We start from the raw sequence: 21,851 nt of genomic DNA on the forward strand, positions 1-21,851 counted from the left end.
ATGACATGTTATGATGTGAAGCACTGAGTCTCTTGTGTATGAAAAGTGCGATACAAATAAAGTTGCCTTGCCTATGTGAAGGCCTTACTTTGAAGAGGCCTTCACAACCACACGGGTGATGTCACGAAGACGCGTCCATCATTTATTCAGATCCTACATGATATCCCCGAGCCCCGTGAAATACACAGAAGCTCTAATCGGAGCCGTGCGATGCCGTCAGTGTTCATTAGAATTCATTCGTATCTTCGTGAAGCTAACGTGACATAAAGATAGCCGATTGGACGCGTTTTCAAAAGGCTTACGCAATCCCACAGTTCCTCTGAGGTGAAACCTTTTTTTTTTTTTTTTATCAAGGGCATCATAAAAGCAGTGTGCCCGACAGTGCCCTGGGTTTCCCTTTTGAAATGCTGCCAACCTGTCAGAGTGGGTCACGGTCCGCTACGTGACCTGGAATGCATCCGTCTGTGTGTGTGTGTGTGTGTGTGTGTGTGTTGCTTTCTCTCTCTCTCAAGCATTTCGATTCGACCCCTGTGCGTAAGTGACCATATGATTTCCCGATTGTTCCGGTTTATTTCACTTTCGAGATCAGTGTGTGTGTGTGTGTGTGTGTGTGTGTGTGTGCGTGCGTGTGTGTGTGTGTGTGTGTTGCTTTCTCTCTCTCTCAAGCGTTTCGATTCGACCCCTGTGCGTAAGTGACCATATGATTTCCCGATTGTTCCGGTTTATTTCACTTTCGAGATCAGTGTGTGTGTGTGTGTGTGTGTGTGTGTGTGCGTGTGTGTGCGTGTGTGTGTGTGTACATGTTTGTGCCTGTCCTGTTTGCCTCCGTGAGTACATTCTGTGTTTGTTGATGCGTCTTACACAACCTTTATCAACCATCCAAAGTCATCCCTCCACTATCTGCGTGACGTCGGCGCCGCTATCACGTAAACTCAGTGTCCCGGCGGCGGATTGGAAACGCCGTCCCGACACTAAAGCTTCTGTCGAGTTTCCCAGCCAACGTCTGAGTCATGAGCGTAACATTGTGGGAACAGAGCGGGGATGTGATGTAATAGGAATTCTTGCACACATTTCTAAGCTTTAACATCCTTTTATTTGTATTATTTTCCGGCCTCAGAGTGCTTTTTCCTGTTCCTCTCGCGTCACATTCACCTGCCCTCGTTAGCCCTCCTGCTCACCTGTTCTCACTTTCCCAATCAGCCACCTCCATATAAACACCCGCCCAGCTCCTCCTTTGTTCTTCCTCACTTTGTCTTGGTACTCATGTGGCATTTTGTTGCCCCTTTTGCCTCTTATCACCTGCTCAGACTTCCATAAATCCCTCCAGTAATCCAATGCTGCCTCAACTCTCTGTATTTGTCTGCTAATATTTACTTTTTTGCTTGCGGTAACAAAGAGGAAGAAACAGTCGTGCAACATTTCCCTCGAAGGCGTGTGCCGCCTTCAAGAAGTAATGGTTTTACATTTCATCCTATAAGTCCTGTCTGTCTGTTGGCATATGTTATTTCCCCATTCGAACAATTGAAGGAGTGGTACCCACCTACACATTCCCATTACGTAAGAAATCATAATGGACTGTATACATATTATATATCCCACGGTGTGTGCCGAGTGCCGCCTAGCTCATTTGCTTGCTGAAACACAGTCGATGCTACAGATCTGGGTCTTTCTCCACCTCACCTCTCTTGTCCCACAGATAATAATATCTTATCACACGCAGCACATGCAGTACGCTGCCTCAACATGCAGAGCAGGCAAAAACACATGTCAAGATTATGACAGCTTCAAAAGCAGAGGGGGAGAAAAAATGGATGTAACAAAGGTTTACAGGGTCAGAGGTCAACACACAGTTGAGATGAGACACGTGACGTTTTCTCCGTGAGGTTGAGGACAAGTCGGAGCATAATAATTTACAGACATCCTTATCTCGTGAGTTTGAGCCCCCCTGTTTCTGTACATAAACACACAAAAATATACACTTCCTGCCACGTGTTGTGCAGGGATATTTTAGATCACATGCTCTATTAAAGGGCTAGTTTGACAATTTGGTGAAACACATAGTTGTTGTCTTGCTGAGGATTTGAAGGTTGATGACACAAAGAAATATAGCAGGTCGGCAGACTTGTTTAACACGTCATATGTTTGTTTAGCGTTTAGAAATGCTGAAGTGCTAATATGCAAATGTGTGGTTTTACATAGGTTAATGAAAGGCTAAGCTAACTACTATAGAACTTTGCATTTTCCTCCGGGACGTGAAAAACATATTTGTTTAAGATCATATAGTCTACAGATTATTGAGTGTTGTACATATACGACGACACGCTGTATATGCAAAAACCCTTCATGCATGCATGTAAAGGGAAATATGAGCGGCGAATCACAGTTGATGCTGTTTACAAGAACAACTGAGACATCAAACTTGCTGAGCACCGTATGACGTCTGGCTGACACCGCTAAGCTCGGGGAACAGCTGGCCTTTTTTTTTTTTTTTATGTACCTCAGTGTCTGGCTAAGAATAATGTGTTAAATAAACATTGTGTAAGCAGTGTCCATAATGAAGAGGCCAGATGACAAAACCGAAACGCCGCCCAGCATATTTATAGAATAGCTTATATTTACAGTAACTTTAGCTTGATGAGTCTGATGTTAAATAGTAACCTGCCTGTATCGTTTCTCCCTCCTGGATCCGTGCCATGAGGGAATACAGGTCATGTTACGCAACAATAACCCTTTTGAATTAGACTCACACTTTCACACTTTGCTTGCTTTATTCAAATTTGTCCAGCAGTGAAGGTGTTTATGAGAATGAAGCTGCGAGTGATTCATGACACGCACACCCCCTCCTGCCCTCGTTCTGTTGTGATGTTTATGAGAGCAGACTGTCCTGTTTTTTTTTTGTGGAGGATGTGAGACGTGTGCTTTTTCAGTATCGCCGCTTGACCTCAGCTCACTTCCATCTGCCGGGAGTAAAATCTGTCACCTCGTTTGAACTTTTTATGGATCCCCCCCCCCCTGAACTCAGCCCACACCGAACACTGACTCGTCCGCCTCCATCACAACCGTTAACCCTCAACAAATCTGCATACCGGCCGGAATGAGCCCGAATCTGAAGGCTTTTAATGGTGTCATTTGCAAGAATAACAGTGTTGAAGCGATAAAAAAAAACAACAACAACCCCCCCGAAAGTTGTTAATTGATTGAGGTCACCCACGAACTCTCCATTCACACAGTTCAGGTGCATGTGTCACTCCATTATGTTATGCAATAGGGGGGGGGGGGGGCAACAGCTTGCCAGGTGGTCTGCCATTGCAGCGGAAAATTACTCAGCTGCAACAACCGGGAAGCTACAAAGACCCTGTGATCATTTACGAAGAGAACATGCCGTTGCTTTTTCTGTCCTCTGTCCTCCCCTCAACTCTCCTCCTCCTCCTCTTCCTCCTCTTCCTCCTTCTATCGTTCTGTCCGGCGGTTACATCCTCTCGTACTTTCTTTCCCTATTCTTGCCTCGCAACCCCTTTTTTCCTCTTCGCTTCAGTCGCACAGATGGCTAAACCCCTTGCTCCTCACAGGACAATATATATTGTGTTTATATATATATATATATATATATATATGTATATATATACATATGTACCACAGTACCGCAATAAAAATGTTATATGGAGATATTTTTACATTTCACTGCATCTGCTAGAACATTTCTGCAAACAACAGAGTCATTAAATGACGCGATGGTCTGTTATGGATTGAATTAGGACACATTGTCAAAAACATGTTTGTTCTTGTACTGGTATCCCGTCATCATGTTGTCTCCCATGCCCCACCGGTCTTTTCCCACTCACAGGTCACCGTTTTTGTTTTTTTTTTGGACCCGAAAATGTCCTCGGAGCCAACAGTGGGGACGTGACCGCCTCTGTGTTCACTCCTTTTGTTGATGATGATGTCCCTTATTGATGTGGCTTTTCAAGCAGTGTCATCACAGCAAACAATCAATGCACCTGGACTGACCCTGGAAAGCACACAAACAACTGCAATGGGAAAACAATTGACAATCTGATGTAACACTTTCTTTTAAAATGGCAAATACATCAGTGAAAATGATACCTGGAGACAAGATGTAAATAAAAATGTAGAGTTAACAGGCAGCAACTTCCGGGTCTGAAACATAAGGCAAATGTGGAAGAACCATAAACGTGTATTATTTCAAATGGCCAGCAGGGGGGTGACTGCGAAAAGTACATGTGTACAAGAAAATAATCTCTATGAACAGATTCTGCATTCATATGCAGAAAGCAACTATTCTGAAGCTTTGGGGTCGTCTATCAACCGCAACTTCAGTATTGCATCACAAATGGAGTATTACACTGTAAACGATGAGCAGTGCAAAGAAAAGGAAGTCTTTGTCGGGATATCTGCTGACTACACCGGAACGCCAGAATAGCCCATTGCCTCTAGATGCTATAAATAACTGATTTGTCCCGGGATTTATCAGAAAATGACTCCTCACTTGATTTATTACCCTAGTAAACTTGGTAAACATGACGTTATGGTCTCAACTGCTAGTTTAAAATCTTCTTCAAAGAACCTCATTCAGGAAATGAGGAATCTGTAAAATTGATGATGATGCAGGGTAAGCATTAGGGCGTGGCTAACTTGCTTACCTGCTTCAAAATGTCACTCCATATACCGACGATGTCACGGTGATTATGTCCAATTCTTATGTACAGTCTGACATAGTGACATCGTTACGCTCCAGTGAAACTCCGACAGCGTAATGTATGTCTCTAACTGGCGAGACATCAGCTCCTCATTTACGCCTATTCCCTCCCAGAAGACATCTCCCCCAACCCTCAACTGGGATGGTCTTACCAGCTTTACCCCCCTCACCTCTGAAGATGTTCACGCACTTGTTACATCTAACCGTGCCACCACCTGCTCCCTCGACCCGATCCCCTCCTCTCTTCTCCAGGACATCTCACACGACATCTTGCCATTCCTCACCACCCTGATCAACTCCTCCCTCACCTCAGGTGTCATTCCAGCGGATTTTAAGACAGCTACCGTGAAGCCTCTCCTTAAAAAACCCACCCTAGACGCTACTGACATCCAAAGCTACAGACCTGTATCTCTTCTTTCATTCCTCTCTAAAACCTTGGAACGTGCCGCCTACAACCAACTGTCATCCTATCTCTCACTGAACAACCTCCTAGACCCTAATCAATCAGGATTCAGGACTGCTCACTCCACTGAGACGGCCCTCCTCACAGTGACCGAGTCCCTGTGAGACGCCAGAGCCTCGTCCCACTCCTCCATTCTCGTTCTCCTCGACCTATCTGCTGCGTTCGACACAGTCAACCACCAAATCCTCCTCTCCACTCTGGCTGAACTTGGCATAACTGGCTCTGCTCTCACCTGGTTTACATCATACCTGACAAATCGCACCTTTCAGGTCACATGGAATGGCTCTATGTCCAAACCCTGTTCTCTGGACACGGGTGTCCCTCAAGGCTCAGTATTAGGACCGCTTCTGTTCTCACTATACACCAGATCACTAGGTTCTGTTATCACATCGCATGGATTCTCCTACCATTGCTACGCAGATGACACCCAGCTGTTCCTCTCTTTTCCCCCGTCCTCTGACACTCACATTGCAACTCGCATCTCGGACTGTCTGGCTGACATCTCTGTCTGGACAACTGCACATCACCTCAAGCTTAACCTGAATAAAACCGAACTCCTCTTCATCCCAGGGAAAGACTGCCCTCGCATGGACCTGTCGGTCACTGTCGAGGACATCACACTATTGCCGTCGTCAACTGCGAGGAACTTGGGTGTAATCCTCGATGACCAACTATCCTGCACCCCCAACATCACTGCTGTGGCCCGATCCTGCAGATTTGCCCTCTACAACATCCGCAGGATTCGGACCCTCCTCACAAAGGATGCAACGCAACTCTTGGTCCAAGCACTGGTCATCTCCCGCCTTGACTACTGCAACTCTCTCCTGGCCGGACTCCCGGCCTCTGCGATTAAACAATAGCAGCGTATCCAGAACGCTGCAGCACGCCTTATCTTCAATCTACCCAAATTCTCCCATGTGACCCCCCTCCTCCGTGACCTCCACTGGCTCCCTGTTGCAGCACGCATCCAATTCAAGACGATGACACTGGCCTTCAGGGCCATCAATGGAACGGCACCCATCTACCTTCAAACACTGCATGGTCAAACCTCATACCCCGAAGCGAGCACTTCGCTCCTCTACTTCAGCTGGCCGGCTGGTACCACCATCGCTGAAATCAAACAAATGTTGCTCAGCAAAGTCCAGACTCTTCTCTGTTCTGGCGCCTCAGTGGTGGAACGAACTCCCGACTAATGTCAGGACAGCTGAGTTATTTGCCATTTTCCGAAAAAGGCTCAAGACTCACCTGTTCAGACTTCACCTCGACTAGCATGACCCCCCCCCCCCCCCCCCCCAAAAAAAAAAAAAAACCCTTACCTATAGCACTCTGATCGTAGCACTGTTGCTCTTGAACTACTAGTTTACTCAGATGAGGACCTAACACTTGTTCTCTTACTTTATCGGCAATGATTCGTTGTGGTTTCCTTGTTTCCTTCTTTTGACAAATGTACTTATTGTAAATCGCTTTGGACAAAAGCGTCTGCTAAATGACCTAAATGTAAATGTAAATGAGAGGTGACTGCCCTCTGCTGGAATAGAAGAAGACGGCGGCTAATTGTGTCAAGATGCGCTTTGCAAGTTGGAGGCGTTGGCTGGATCCAAAATCTCTCCCTGAATGAACTCTTTTACTAATCAGGGCCCCGGAGTTTACTGCCATGTACTTACACAATAAAGCTAGCAAGGAAATGAATGAATATGCAAGAAGAATGGAAGCGAGGGGGGTTAATGGGGCCTGATGAGCTCATCCTCACCCCGAGGCCTCAGCAGGAAAATCCTGGCGATGTTGCTCCCTTGTTTATTACTTCCTTGGTATGCAAGACAGACATATAGTGTCCTATAGAGAGCAGTAAATCCAGATTTCAGACCCAATAAATCGTCGCCAACAGGTGCGATGACGACGGAGTGTAATTTGTGCATGGTGGGATTGTGAGCAGAATTCATCGCACATGCCGTCTATTACTATGTAAACCGAAATGTGATATTTCAAAGCAGATCATCTATGAATATGAAATAAACTATTCACGAGTCAGCTGTTTGGTTGGCTGACCTCGACTCTACCTGACCTTTTTATCCGTCCAGAAAAGTGTAGAATTATCTCCATAAATGCCTAATTTCTCATCGTAAATGTTCTTCGATTTAGTATCAAAATTCCATGGGGATAGCATACCGAATGGTAAATGGACTGCGTATTTATATATCCTATTAGCGCATATATATATCCTATTTACGTAACTGCATCCACCATAACATATTCGCTGGGTGCATATGATACATATGTTTCCATATTTATGCCAACTCAATTGAACTCTCAGGGACATCGCCATAATTCCCAGGTTATGGTTTTAATGCTGGAATACCTCTCCCTACGTGAGGTGGACTTTCATGGGTGTCCACCATGTTTTACGAGAGCCATAAAGAATGTATGTGTAGCTTGGGTAGGACGTCTTGCACGTATTCTTTTCCATAAATCAATTGGAATGCTGTGCATAAATTCTGTGGGTTTTATGGGGATGGGAACGTACAGAGTACATTCAGCTGGCAACTCAGACCGTTTCTGTAGCGAGTGCAAAATGTCAGTTGCGAAATGGAATGAATCAAATGATTTTGTCTCCATTATGTGTTTCAATATGACCAGGTCAGCCCGCCGTCGCACTTTTCATTTCTAATTAATTGTTGATGCAGTTAGTAATGACTGTGTGGTTGGCGAAGACCCAACTTTGCTGTTGCTGTCCTTCATGACCTCTCTCTCTCTCTCTCTCTCTCTCTCTCTCTCTCTCTCTCTCTCTCTCTCTCTCTCACACACACACACACACACACACACACACACACACACACAGGCTAAACTTCATAAACAACGACTAATACACTACTTTTAGGACAAAATCTTATATTTACAGATGAGGGACACAAGAATGAAACTATATTTGTCAAAATAAATGCCAAATAATTTGCAGAGATGAAGTGAAAAAGAAATGATCCGTTGTTGTGGCCTTTGGTCAGGTCAAAGAGTGCTGACAAGGCGGTCGTAGCCGGGAATTAATCAGCTTTGTCTGACCCGATTATTGTAATATTCAAGGAATTCAAACTGACAGTGCATTATGTCTTTTGTAAACCCCAGTATTCCATAGCAAACGCATATATTTGCATTTACAATTCATAACAAATAAATGTGCCACCACCCCGTAAACGTATCTGTCTTCAGTTTGCATGTTTCTGAACTTTGCCTCGTTTACATTTGTATGCTTTTGTCTGTATCTGCTGTGATGGAATGTGCAAACTAAACATATAAGAGGTTGGGAAAGTAAAAAAAGTCCCCGTACTGTTGTTGTACTGTGTTTTAAAAGCATGTCGGAAGGGACAGTTTTGAAATATCTGTCCAATATTAATCAGTGCTTGACTTGTTTATTTACCCGGCTATAAATAAATTCCCAGAACCTCCTGAGAACGTCCCCCAGGTGGTGGAAAGGATATTTAATTTGATCTGTTAAATAAATAAGTACATGTTTATATAATAACATTATGTAATCCTAAAAAGAGACTTACAAAGGATTTACAGTATAATGTGAGGTTTTTATTCAGCTGTTGGATTACGACAGCTGTGGCATATAAATACGTGTGGTTGAAATGAGAAAGTCCATAATTCCAAAGCAGAGTACTTTTGCCAGGAAAGCAAGATATCTTGTAGAGTTCAACCAGTAGCTGACTGGTTTGTTGCTGCGGTAACGGGCAACACGTGATCAATAACAATAAGTGTGTAAGTGAAAGTTATTTTGTGTGCGGTCACATGACTGCCTGGCGATGTTTGATTGGTGAGTCATGTGACAGCCTTTGGTGGAAGTCTCTGGCAGAAATAAACAGATTGTGCATTGAATAAAAAATGGAGAAAAAATAGAGTAAAAGTAGCATTTCTTATTCACAAATACTCAAGTAAAAGTAAAAACTTGCATTAAAACTACTCTTGAAAGTACAATGCATCCAAAAAAGTATGTTGGATTAAAATTACTCTTACAAGTACAATGTATCCAAAAAAAGTGTGTTGGATTAAAACAACTCTTACAAGTACAATGTATCCCAAAAAATATGTTGGATTAAAACTACTCTTACAAGTACAATGTATCCAAAAAAAGTATGTTGGATTAAAACTACTCTTACAAGTACAATGTATCCAAAAAAATATGTTGGATTAAAACTACTCTTACAAGTACAATGTATCCAAAAAAAGTATGTTGGATTAAAATTACTCTTACAAGTACAATGTATCCAAAAAAATATGTTGGATTAAAACTACTCTTACAAGTACAATGTATCCAAAAAAATATGTTGGACTAAAACTACTCCTACAAGCACAATGTATCCAAAAAAGTGTGTTGGATTAAAACTACTCCTACAAGCACAATGTATCTAAAAAAAGTATGTTGGATTAAAACTACTCTTACAAATACAAAGTATACAAAAAAGTATGGTGGATTACTACTACTCCTACAAGTGCAATGTGTATATTGCATCAAACTTAACTACTACTCTTACAAGTATAATGTATATGTTGCTCTTACAAGTATAGTGTATATGTTGCATTAAAACTACTCTTACAAGTATAATGTATCCAAAAAGGTATGTTGCGTTAATAGTACTCCTACAAATACAACAATGTATATGTATAATGTATATGTTGCATTAAAACTACTCTTAGTTATAAAAAAAATGGCACTTTGTATGAAAGAGGTTGCCGACTACACTAATGCTTTCCACAAATATTTCAGGGCACTCCCAAGATATTGCAGCGTGTCCTTCTTTTGTCATGTTCACTTCAAAAGCCTCTCAGCCCGCTTCCTCCCTCTGATGCTCATATCGACGCCGGGGCCCTTTTTCTTTTCTGATTTTCTCTCTCCACTTTTTCTTTGATGTCAAAAATGCACTTCAGAAACCGGAAAATGTGAATTTCCGAGAAGGTCGTATGTCCACTCGTGCCCCGGTTTAATCTTCAAATTTAGTATCACAGTCTGTTTTATGATAGGAGACGTCCTACTATGCTGATAACAAGATTTAAGTTCAATTTTATTCACTTGATCAGGCGTTAACTCAGCGGACACGTTTGAACTTCTTCTGATCGACACAATACCGAATAATAGTCTTGACGACGAGCTGCAGAGCTTTGCAGAACACGTGAGTGTTTTATTCAGAGCATGGTTGATTTCTCTCCGAGCATCGTGCTGCCCACCAGGACGCTCATCAGAATGCGAAGATGGTGCGACATTTAAATAATGGTAATGCACTTGAACACAATGAACACCCTTTTACCCTTTTGACACGTCTCTTTGCATTTTATTAGCCTCTGCAAAGACTTGGAGAGTGAGGACCGTATGATGGCTCCTATAGGATTTAATAAGGTTTCCATATTGGCCAAACATATAAATGCAATTATTCCCATGCGGCTGAAGGAGGGAGCCACAAAAAACATGTAGGAATCATTTATCCATCTGGTGTTTTAATACATTTTCACTTTATATAGTTTAATAAACAGAGAAGGATGCTCAGTGCGCTGGCCTGTGCATCTAAGTGGTTATTTAATGGAGCTCCAATTCTCTGCATATTTCTTCCCTAATGAGGCTTGGGTTGGTGAAAAAAAAAAATAGAATGCCTGTTGATGACTGAGTGCCCCAAATAAAGGCCCTGTATGTTCAAATATAGCAGTTAGACAACCAGGCAAATTGAGTAACACAGCAGAGGTTGAATCAGGTCAACGAGACGAAGGTTCACTGAGCGAGCCTCATGCAACAAAAAAACCCCCAAATTAATTTAATCAAAGTCAATCAGCGTTGCTATTTGTGTTCTCTTGTGCCAAAACAGACTGATGGTGATAATTAGAAATAATAAGGGGCCCTTCATTTGTTCTCACGTCCCTATAAGGGTAAAACACGGAGAGAATCTCTCTCCGACTAAATAAAACGACATTTGGTTTAAGGGAGGCTAAGTGGAGCGAGATTGAGAGAAGATTTTCGGAGCATTTCATTTGTATTTTTTTTTCAGATAAATGTAACGCTGGCATCGGTACGTCGCTTCTGTGTCAAGCCTTTTGTATAAGTGAACTGTCTGTGCTTGTGTGACCCCTTTATGCATTGGTATGTTAACTCCATGGGCCTCATTAAAGGCTAGCCTGGTCCCAGGGCTTCTGTGACCTTTAACTTCTGTCAAGCAGAAACAGAAAGCTGTACGTTATAAGCGGCGGTCATTATCGACTCGAATCCAAAACTCGTCTCTGTGATTCAAACGGAAAAAAAACGAGTTTGATAATTTGATGGGAACTTTTGATACGAATCCAAACGAGGTCATTCAACCCAATTAGGCTCTTCGTACGGAAAAAGTACCCGTCTCTCTCCACGACGACGCTGAAACGTGCTTCCACATTTCCTTCCTTTGATCGGACACTTTGAACAGCTCGGGGTCAGGAAGTTGTGACGGTGCTTTTTGTCCCCTTCCTGAACCTAAACACACCTTCTGCATCCTCGCAGCTTCTCCTCTGATCTCCTTTTCGTCAGCCACCTCCTTCTCGCTCAGCTGATCTCAGACCAGATCTCAAGTGCACTTTGTGTTTCAGGCTGTATAGAGTGGGCGAAGTGGGACCTCTGAGATCGTAAAAAATGTATGGGTCTAAAATAATTATTTGCTGGTCCCAGTCGTTATATGCCCCGAATTAGAAATATGTTGTTTGTGGATTTAAATGATCATTTTTGTTTGACCGTTTATTGTGGAATTGTTCAGTTTAAGGCTGTAGAGGAAACACAATGAGAAAGATTACATGTGACGTCACGTCATCACCCTTTCTCACAGCGACTCAGTGTCGATCAAACCAAGATGTTCCTGAAAGTTCCGTTCCAGCAGGTAATTGGCTGTTCATGCTTACGGTTCCCGTCCAATGAGAAGACGAGGAATCGCTGGCTCAAACTGACGGATATCATTCGCTGTCAGTTCACAAAGCGGCCTCACACAAAACCTACAATTATCAAACTTCTTTGCCATAAATCGCAGTTTTTTTTTTTGCATGACAAAACCACAAACAACATATGTGAAATTCATGGCACAATTCAAACGGGACCAGAAACTAATTTCGATCTTGCCATAGGAATACATTCATATTGAGGTCCCATGTACCGGAAATAGAAAGGCGGGACTTCTCTATTTCCTGGCTGACTCACCTTCTCCTCCTCTCTCCTTGCTCCTCCAGCTGTCCCGGTGCCTCGACCTCCTTCTCAAACGCAGCTGTAATCACGCCTTCCTCCTCCTGCCAGAAACCTGCCAGCCTTTTTTTCATTCTGAGGCCAATTACCTTGCTCCAGTGGCAAACTAAACATTTAATCAAGCAGTGGAGAATGTTGGGGGTTCTTCTTACATCTTTCTACTCCACGATATATACAGACGTCAATAATTCAATTATTTGTTCACCCTAAAAGGTCTGCTTTTGATTAAACAACCACCTACATCAAATGATCCTTAAATATGTATGAATCAATAACTCAACAGTCAGAACAGGTTTTGTATAATGGACACTTTCTTTAAGTTTTCTTTCTTTAAGATTCTTTAAGTAATGAAACACTTGTACAATGTCATTTCATTGGTCAATTCATATTTAAAGTTAATTTTCGGCGTAGCGATGTAGGATACAGGATATATATATATATATATATATATATATATATATATATCCTGGACATTATAGACAGCAGAAAATAGACTTTAAATCTGAAGACACGGGAAATATACATGACACACACACATACACACACACACACATACACACACACACACACACACACACACACACACATACACACATACACACACACACACACACACACACGCACACACACACACACACACACACACACACACACACACACACACACACACACACACACACACACACACACACACAGGCTCAGGACCAGCAGCATAAAATCCGACTTCACACCCATTTAAGCCCGAAACAAACTGTACTCTTCAAACTATAATCAAAAAATGGAGATCACAGGAACGAGCTGACCCGGGACCTCGGTGTCGAAATAATTTCATTATGTTAAATCACTTTAATCATAGTCAGTCAGCTCTCTCTTTAAAGGGTAACAGGGGACAGAGGAACAAAGAGTTCAGTCTGCGTGTCATCGCCGATGTCCTGATGCCAGTTTCCATCTGACACAGAAGAAAAGAGTCTTTCTACGCCATCCGCCGCTGCTCGAGATGCATTCCTGCATGCATGTCTGCAATAAAGGCAGATACAGTCATATGTATAAGCCATTGCAACACAATTCCCTGTTGTCCCCGTGACACTAAAGTGGTCTCTGCTTCATCGGCATCATCTCTTCTCTGCCATGCTGCAAAAAAAAAAGATGCTTTTTTTTTTTTAAAGCTCTGAGAGATTCCGTTTCCAATAACGGAGATAAGAAATAATAAAAATAGAACAGATGTTGTGGGTTGAGGAACGACAATGGCGCACTGCAGCATCTCGTACCTGCTATTTCTCACATCAAGTCCCGCGTTGCATCATTGTGATGCATGACCTCCATCACAGCAAGCTCATTATCACCGGATTCTGAAACTTTAATGTGTTTTCAACGTTGTCATTTATCTTAAACCACTGCAGGGAAAAGGGGAGGGATGGATGTGTGTGTGTGTGTGTGTGTGTGTGTGTGTGTGTGAGTGTGTGTGAGTGTGAGTGTGTGTGTGTGTGTGTACGGAGGGGAGGTCACCAGTTAAAATGTGATGCTTTCTCCCACAGCTGCTGTTTAAATGCCCCTCAGAACGATGCAGGGTACGTTCTGTATCTTGGAGCATCTGGTTCCAAAGTGTATTGTTCCCGATCTTGGAACCCGGAGGCTGTAAAAAAAAATCTGCGCGTCAGCAGTTAAAAGGTCTCTTTACAGCTGGCCCCATGATGGAGACAGGCAGCCGCAACTTCAGTTTGTTTTTCTTGAGTCTAAAAATCACTCCATACATTTATGTTCACATCCGCCCTGGAAGAAGCTTCAAACTTGAAGCTGAAGCTTCTGACTCAACATGACATGAGCATCTGGTTTTCCCACAATATTAAGGATATATATGAATGTCTGCTGTTCAACATTATCCATGAAAATGTAAAACAGGTTTTCTTGTGTCAACGAGCTTTCAAAGTCTGTTTAAAGTGACTTTTCTTTATGTTCCTTTGACGAACGTCCATCTTTTTCAAAGCGTTTCTTTAATGTGACAACACTCATCACTCATCATCATCTCTCCTCCTCTTCCTCTCCCGAGTCAGTCAACTGGACCACGAGACACAAAAGAGAGCAAACGTCTGATTTATAATCAGGCCGCAATTATCTGATAATAAAAGCCATTACCAGAGGAATGTCACCCATTAACCGTACCAATTGTACGTCCTCCATACATCCAATTCAGCGCTTCATGAGCCATGGCGACTTGAGAACATTGTGTATTTTGGGTGGAATGAAAAAAAAAAGGCAATTATAAAATGCTTGTGAGAAATTATTTGAGGGCTTTATGGATGAACATAGTGATGCTGCATTGTTTAGGCTAATAAAGCGGGACTCCGTATGCAATGTTTCTTAACATATTTCCAGGAAAGGACATTTTAATTCATAAAAATGACATAAAACATAAAATGCAGATACAGCACAGTAAAAAAAAGGAAACCAGCTGCTTAATGAAGGTTTTTAGTCCAGAAAAAAGGCTAATTATAACACAGCAAAGTCTAACAAGAATACATTATAAGGTGGCAAAAAACAACAACGTATAAATCGATCATCGCGGCCAAATGGAAGCATTTTGAAGAAGATGTGATATTCTCTTTAATTAATTGGGTCCAGACTTTTTAGTTGTGGTGTTGCGCGGAGGTCAGCGTCAAACAGCAGTTTGAAGCCGAGCCCAGGGAAACAAAAGGTTGTGGCCTCATGCGGTCTTCCAAAAGGACACAAGGCTTCTTTGTCAAGAAGCCCAATGTCCTCCTGAGCCCTGCTGGAACTACGGGGTTCACCAGAGTGCAGCGAACCGCCCCTCTAGTCCCAAACACCTCCAGGGCTCCCACCGGATCTCACCCCCCTCCCTCCCCGCCGCTTTAGTATAACCCTGTACAGTGTGTTCCCGACATACTTCCCCCTATATCACCCTTGGCTGAACCACACAATGTTTGTGTTGTTGGCTGGCTGACTGAGCAGAGCCGTCGTTACTGATGTCTTTTACACCTGTACGATGGCGTCACACGTCTGCTGTGAGGAAACGGGGCTCGCTTTCCCTTGCATTTTGCATACTGAACAATAAACATTTGCAGCCCTAAACGGTTGAATCCTTAAGGATTAATCAGAGCGTTCCATACATCTGGTATCTAAATGTGCCAGACGTTCATATTTTCCTTGCCTTCGTCCTCAGACGACCCTTGGAAATAACTCCCCCACTCATGATCTGTTAGCTCACCCCCCAAGCTTTATTAACAGCATACAATTTTGGCCCATCGAGTGATAAGCCTCCGTCCTAATGAGGGATTATTTGATCTGCACATTAGGTCATACTCAACTTTCAGATTTGTAAAATATTGCCCTGCATACGTTTTTAGATCGGGTCACCACTTCCACAAAGTACACTTTGTACAGCCTCCCCTTACACAGAGCTGACGGCTCAACCCAAAGAAACGTATAAATGTGGGCTTTATGGTGAGTTTGTGGAACACACAGGCTTAATTATAACTCTTTACTGTCAAGCTATAATATGAAGAGGAATGTAAATTGCAGAATGTCTTCAATAATCTTTTATTTAACATGTTTTTTTTATCTGTAGTTCGCCTGGAGGAGCCTCGTTTTGTTCTAATAAATGTAGTTATATCATAAACTCTAGTATGAAAGGAGGAGGATGGATGGATGGATGGATGGATAGATAGATAGATAGATAGATAGATAGATAGATAGATAGATAGATAGATAGATAGATAGATAGATAGATAGATAGATAGATAATACCAGAACTATAGAAAAGAAACCTAAAAACTCAAATATTATGTTAAAAAAGAAGTAAAAGTGCACATTAGTGATAAGTCCAGCATCATAGGGAGAGAATGAGGTATCCTGCTAACTCCACCTAAATGCATTCATAAAGAAATTTGTGTTTATAATAACAAAGCATAAAACAGAGTTAAAAAAGGCTAATTTACCTATTCAAGATAATATAAGGTGATGTGGAAATGACAGTAAAATGACAAGGAATGTCCATTTATGCATTCATTCATGAATACAAGTGGACAACACTGATTTAAAATATGATTGACATGACTGTTTTGCTGATTTGCCATCAGATATGGTTCAAGTTTTGCCTTTATCCAAGCTGTTTCCTCTCTCAGCCGCTCACTTCATGGTAAGAATCCTTCAAAGCCTCCAGCTGATGACGTTTGTGTTCTATTAATTAGCTGAATATGGGACATGGTGGAAAAAAAAAATCAGATTACAAAACCTCTGTAATCTTCTATTTATGTTCCCAATCACGCAGGCTATTAACAACAATAATTTCATCACCACGTAACATCTGAGCACATTTTTAAGACGCTTTTGGCCAAAGAAAGTCCCGACTAACGACGGAGGGGGGTCTGAAATGTGGAATTTATCTACAGCTTATCTGGCTCAACACATGGTTTGAATGTTTCGGTGGTGGTGGGGGGTGGATCTCCGTCAGGGTGGAGAATCTCCTGCCTGACCCGCTGTGAACCCGCCGCCATTGCACCGGGCTGTCAGAGCGAGTAGGCGCTGAGAAGATGCCAGCGTCGAGGCTCGACCTCCAAAGCGTTGCGTGACGGCTCCCTCCGTTCACCTCGCTCCTATTCTTACATCCCTCCCTCCTGTTTCTCCTCCTCTTCCCTTCCCCTCTCTCACAATTACACTTGTCCATCGCCTGCTGCTGTGTTTCTTCTGTTCCTGCCTCCTCCATTCTCTCCACGCCGGCTCATTATCTTGTCTCGCTAAAGCGACCCCTGCTCGGTTCAATTAGACCGGTAGTCTATCGGGGTCAAAGGTGAGGCGGTGATGTGGAGCCTGGTTCAGAAGCCGATGCAGATAATGTGGAGCTTGTTGGAGGTTTTGATTCCCTCACCTTTCTCCCCTTCTGGCTTCCTGTTCCAGACCTCCACTGACGTGCTTCAGCACATGGGAGAAGTTAGCCCCTCAGAGCCGTCTGCCAGGAATCTCTTTTGCTTGTTTTGGTTAAAGGTTTAGGGGAAAAGATCACGGTTTGGGGTAACAAGAGACTCTTTCTGGCAGAGAACGTCCTGAAGGCTAACTTCTCCCATGTGCCCTGATTAGCGCTGCATTATTTTAGCATAACTCATTCATTTTGATTATTGATCCACATGGTTTTTCTTTCATCACATGCACATGTCCGTCTGATACAGACTCTAGTTCCCGTTATTTTTCACGTTTCGATTTGTTTCTCTCCGGTAACTAAAAGTCTGAGGCCTGTTTCGGAGAATTCGGATTCAGCTAATAGTCCACTTCCCTGCCTGCCTGCAGCCTGTGTGCCATCTGTTATCTGCTCTACCAGATCGAATGACATTTGGCTGAAGCAATCAAGGAAAACTAAAACGTGGATTATACGTCTTAAATACGCCCGTCGCCTCTCACAGAGTCAAAACTAAACAAACCTTGGCTGGAGAACGACTTGACACAGATTGACTTGAGTGGAGCCAAACTCACATGAGATCCTTTAATGCCTCCGAGGAACATTTGGGATGAATCGACTCCACTCACATTGCCCAATATGCATTTCTCTGCATTGTTCATTTGGCATCTTTCATACACAACAAATGTGATTCACCACAAACCTATTTTTATTTACATTACATCTAGTATCATGTTTTATTGCCACATTTGAAAGTGTTTAAAGCTGTTCCCAACAATCAAAGATGGAGAAAACATCGTCACATCGCTGTATAATACATAAATTGGGTGCATATTTGCGTGCCAGAAGTTTAAAAGGATCCAGGCGCTTCATTTCAACACCACATACTGGTATGGGAGAGATTTTGGTTTCGGGGTGAGCATGTCCCGTCTTGTGCTTTAGGTCTGTTTGGACTTTTTCATTATGCAATAACCAGAATTATGTACTCGGAAACATAAAATGTGAATTATCAAAAAGCAGTTGGACCATCGACGTGATAAAAACACAATTCTGAGGGCATTAGGTTTCTCAGATTTCCAACACATCTAATGGTTAGCACTGTCGGGGGTGTGGGTTTGAATCCCAGCCTTCTGTGTGTTAGTGTGGGTTCTCTCTCGGTAATCCGGGCCACTTTTCCAAAACACCCAGCAGGTTTAGGTCAATTGGTGAGTCCCGTGGGTGTGAATCCAGCCAACGCCACCCTGAACAGCCGTTACAGATAGATAATGGATGGATCACACACGGGGGATTTGTCTTATAGCAATAAACATAGTGAGAATTAAAAGCAACAGTCAAGGAACATTAATAAAACCCAAACATTACAGTAGAAAAAATATAAATGTTGTCAAAAGATATGTAAAAGGTCACAGATTCTAGTATCATATCAAATCCCATGTTTGAATTTGTGCACAACTTGAATTATAATGCATGCATTATAATTAATTATATGTAATTAGTGGAGGTCTCAGGAATGTATGGTCAGCGTATAGATCCTCCCAGTTGCTTATTATGTTGCTGATGAGTTGCTTATTTGTCAATGCCTCAGACGAGCTGAAAGAGCTGTTTTGAATTAAATCCATCCCAGCTGATGTCCAGACCGATGAAATGAAGAATCCATTTTTTATGGATCTTATTCTGGGAAACAAACCACAAACTATAACTTAGCCTTCCATGTTTTCAATCGCAAGACATGATCAACTTTCAAACAAACACAGGACTTTCACCCAGGAGATCAGTGTTGGAGTTTGTGGCACGTTTTCCATAAATGTTATGTTGTTTACGATTTACTTTATTTAAAGCCCAACCAGGATGTTTTTCCTCAACTCAAAATGAGTGGTTTTGTTTGTATTCAGGATGTTAACGATGTGTTAGAAAGTCATGCCAAAGCGTCAGCATGTGTTCAACAAAACAAGTTTATTTCTGAATATCCTCTGGCCGGGATTTAGACATTGTCATAGCATTGTATACTGCAAAATGCAATGCTTCTGATGGATTTACATTTTTCTTTTTTAAAGATAATGTGATAAAACTAAAATTTTTACTTGCAAACAGGTTCACAGGAAGACATTTAAGGCATAAGGTCAGCCAAAAAAGGCAAGGTCAAAAATGACAAGCACTTGAAAAATGCTGGTCTTGACACAGAGGTCAAAGGTCATGGGTGAAACAAGTCAGGCCGGGAACCGTAGACCCTGAAATGAGAGGAGAGGTGCAAAACCAAGAATAATGAAATTCAAAAACAAGAGGAAACACAAGCTTGAAGAAGATGAATCACTTTGAAGTCCCATCGATGAACGACGATGATTTCTTTTTTTTTTTTTAAACGCACTTTTGCTCGCCGTCTTCAAAGCAGGAGACAAAGCGAACGCCATACAAACACATTATCGAAGACCGGAGCATCAAAAAGATTTATTCATGTATGTTCCTCTCCTCAGCGTCAGTCTGTATGAAGTACAATAGCGCCCCCACTCCTCCACCTCCATCATCACCCGTCACTCTTCCCTCCACTTGTTAGTCATCACTCGGAATAACAGTTCATTTGAACTCATGAACGCAGCCTACGTCTCCCTCATCACATGAAAACCACCATTTTCCTGCTCAGATTCACTTTGAATACTTATTTCTATTAGATTAGTTTGTTTTTTTTGTCATTTTGAACATTTTGTCCTCTCATTTAAACCACACTGGTGCCCTTTTGTGTCATCTTGTTTGAAGGTTTTCCACTTCCTCCCTTGCCTCTCCCTCCAGCATCTTCGCTGTTATACCCTCTCCTCCTCCTCCTCCTCCTCCTCCGCCTCCTCCTCCTCCACCATGTTGATGCCATCTGAGGTTGCAGGCCCAGGCCGCCGGAGCTGCAAATTTACCCAGCAGCACACGTCACCAACAGGGGAGCGCAGAGCTCCCAAAATAGCCCAAACAGCAATCGGTGAAGGGGGGGCAAGTGGTAGTTACAGAGGACTGATTCTGACAACAATAACAACAACAAAAACAACAACAACAAAAAAACATTATATGAACACCCATCATTTAATATGTCGCCCACGTGCAACCTCTGCCGGTTGAGTTCCTGCGCCGCTGGAGAAAAAGCCGACGTGAATTCTTGAATTAAATTAATCTGGAATGAATTAGATGAATAATAACACAGCTGTTGCTGAGGGCTTCTGTATGACGCCAGCATATATATATATATATATATATATATATATATATATATAAAACATAGGGCCAATGCAGAAGCATACACGATGATGCGATGAAAAGACATGAAAGCCTCGACTGATGTGAGCGATGTGCTCCAACTCATCCCACTGATTTGCTTATTAAAATACCGCCAACACAATATTCACAAGGAGGATGACGGATCAGCTGGATGATCTGATTTACGCAACAGAAATGACACTTCTATTGTTGGAAATATGTACTTATGAAAGTAGATTTGGTTATTTATAATGATTGAGTAGTGTATAAGGGGTAGGATTTAATCACCGTATGCTTCTTCATCCTTCTTTTCCGACAATTTAATATTGATTTGATTGCTTTAACTATAGTTTTATTTGTTTTGAATGAAATAAAACCTTCATTCATTCACTTGTTGTCACACAAAATTTAAATGCTCAGAAACAGACCTTTTTTTTCCATCCTTACCAAATCTGTTGTTTATTGAAATGAATGAATGATTTCTAGTCATTTCACAACCAGCTGTAACTTTTATTCAATGAGATCTTTAGACTCTAATTGCAGGCTTCCGTTGCATTAGGAGCAACGGACATGCAGTGTTTGATTAAAAGCAGCTAACAAAGGCAACATTCAGGGTGTTTTTTTTCTGGTTTCATAGTACGGCCTGCATCGTACCGCCGCCACAGAATCCTGCAGCCCGCCGTTGGCTCGGACAGCGAAGTTAAAAAGCGTTGGGATTCAAAACCCTCCGCCATTTTATGTGTGGCCAAGCCATTAACGAGTGCAGATCAAAGGCTGTGAACTACACAGAACATCTCGCAATTGTTGTGTTAGGTCACCGCCAATTAACACAACTCGTAAAAAAAAACCTGGTTTAAAGGGCGATTTCGCAGTCGTAAGACAGACGTCAAAGTACGCTAAAAAAAAAAGTACACAACTTCATTCCCGCCTAGTTTACGTCGTGTAATCCAAAAGGCCGACGACCAGAAAACGATCTCCTCGTTTTGCCCGATGTGACCCCCCCCATTCATCCATTGAGTAAATCCTGAAGCAATTAAATCATTACAGTTGAGTTCTTCATAATAGAGCTTTATTGCACTCATGGCGGGATAAGCATGAGCCAATGACACATGTATAACAGATGAAAACACGATTTAACACGCGCAGTTCACGAATGTCGAGTTCACACAACGAGCAGCAGGGGGAGCAAGACGCAAAACCGGAACATGTCGGCTCTTAAAGGGTTTCCACTTGATATTTGGGATAATCTGATTCAGTTAATTATTTTGTCACACAGAAGGCTTGTTTGTCCCTCTAA

The 21,851-nt window shown here is 42.4% G+C and overlaps 1 protein-coding gene across 1 annotated transcript in view; it reads right to left on the reverse strand.

Moving 5' to 3' along the window:
* slc25a47a (solute carrier family 25 member 47a) overlaps window positions 1–21,851 on the reverse strand; it is a 486,107-nt gene that overhangs the window by 459,659 nt on the left and 4,597 nt on the right. The gene's annotated exons all lie outside the window — the stretch shown is intronic.

This window comes from Eutrigla gurnardus (genome assembly GCF_963514095.1).
Source record: "Eutrigla gurnardus genome assembly, chromosome: 16".
Lineage (NCBI taxonomy): Eukaryota > Metazoa > Chordata > Actinopteri > Perciformes > Triglidae > Eutrigla > Eutrigla gurnardus.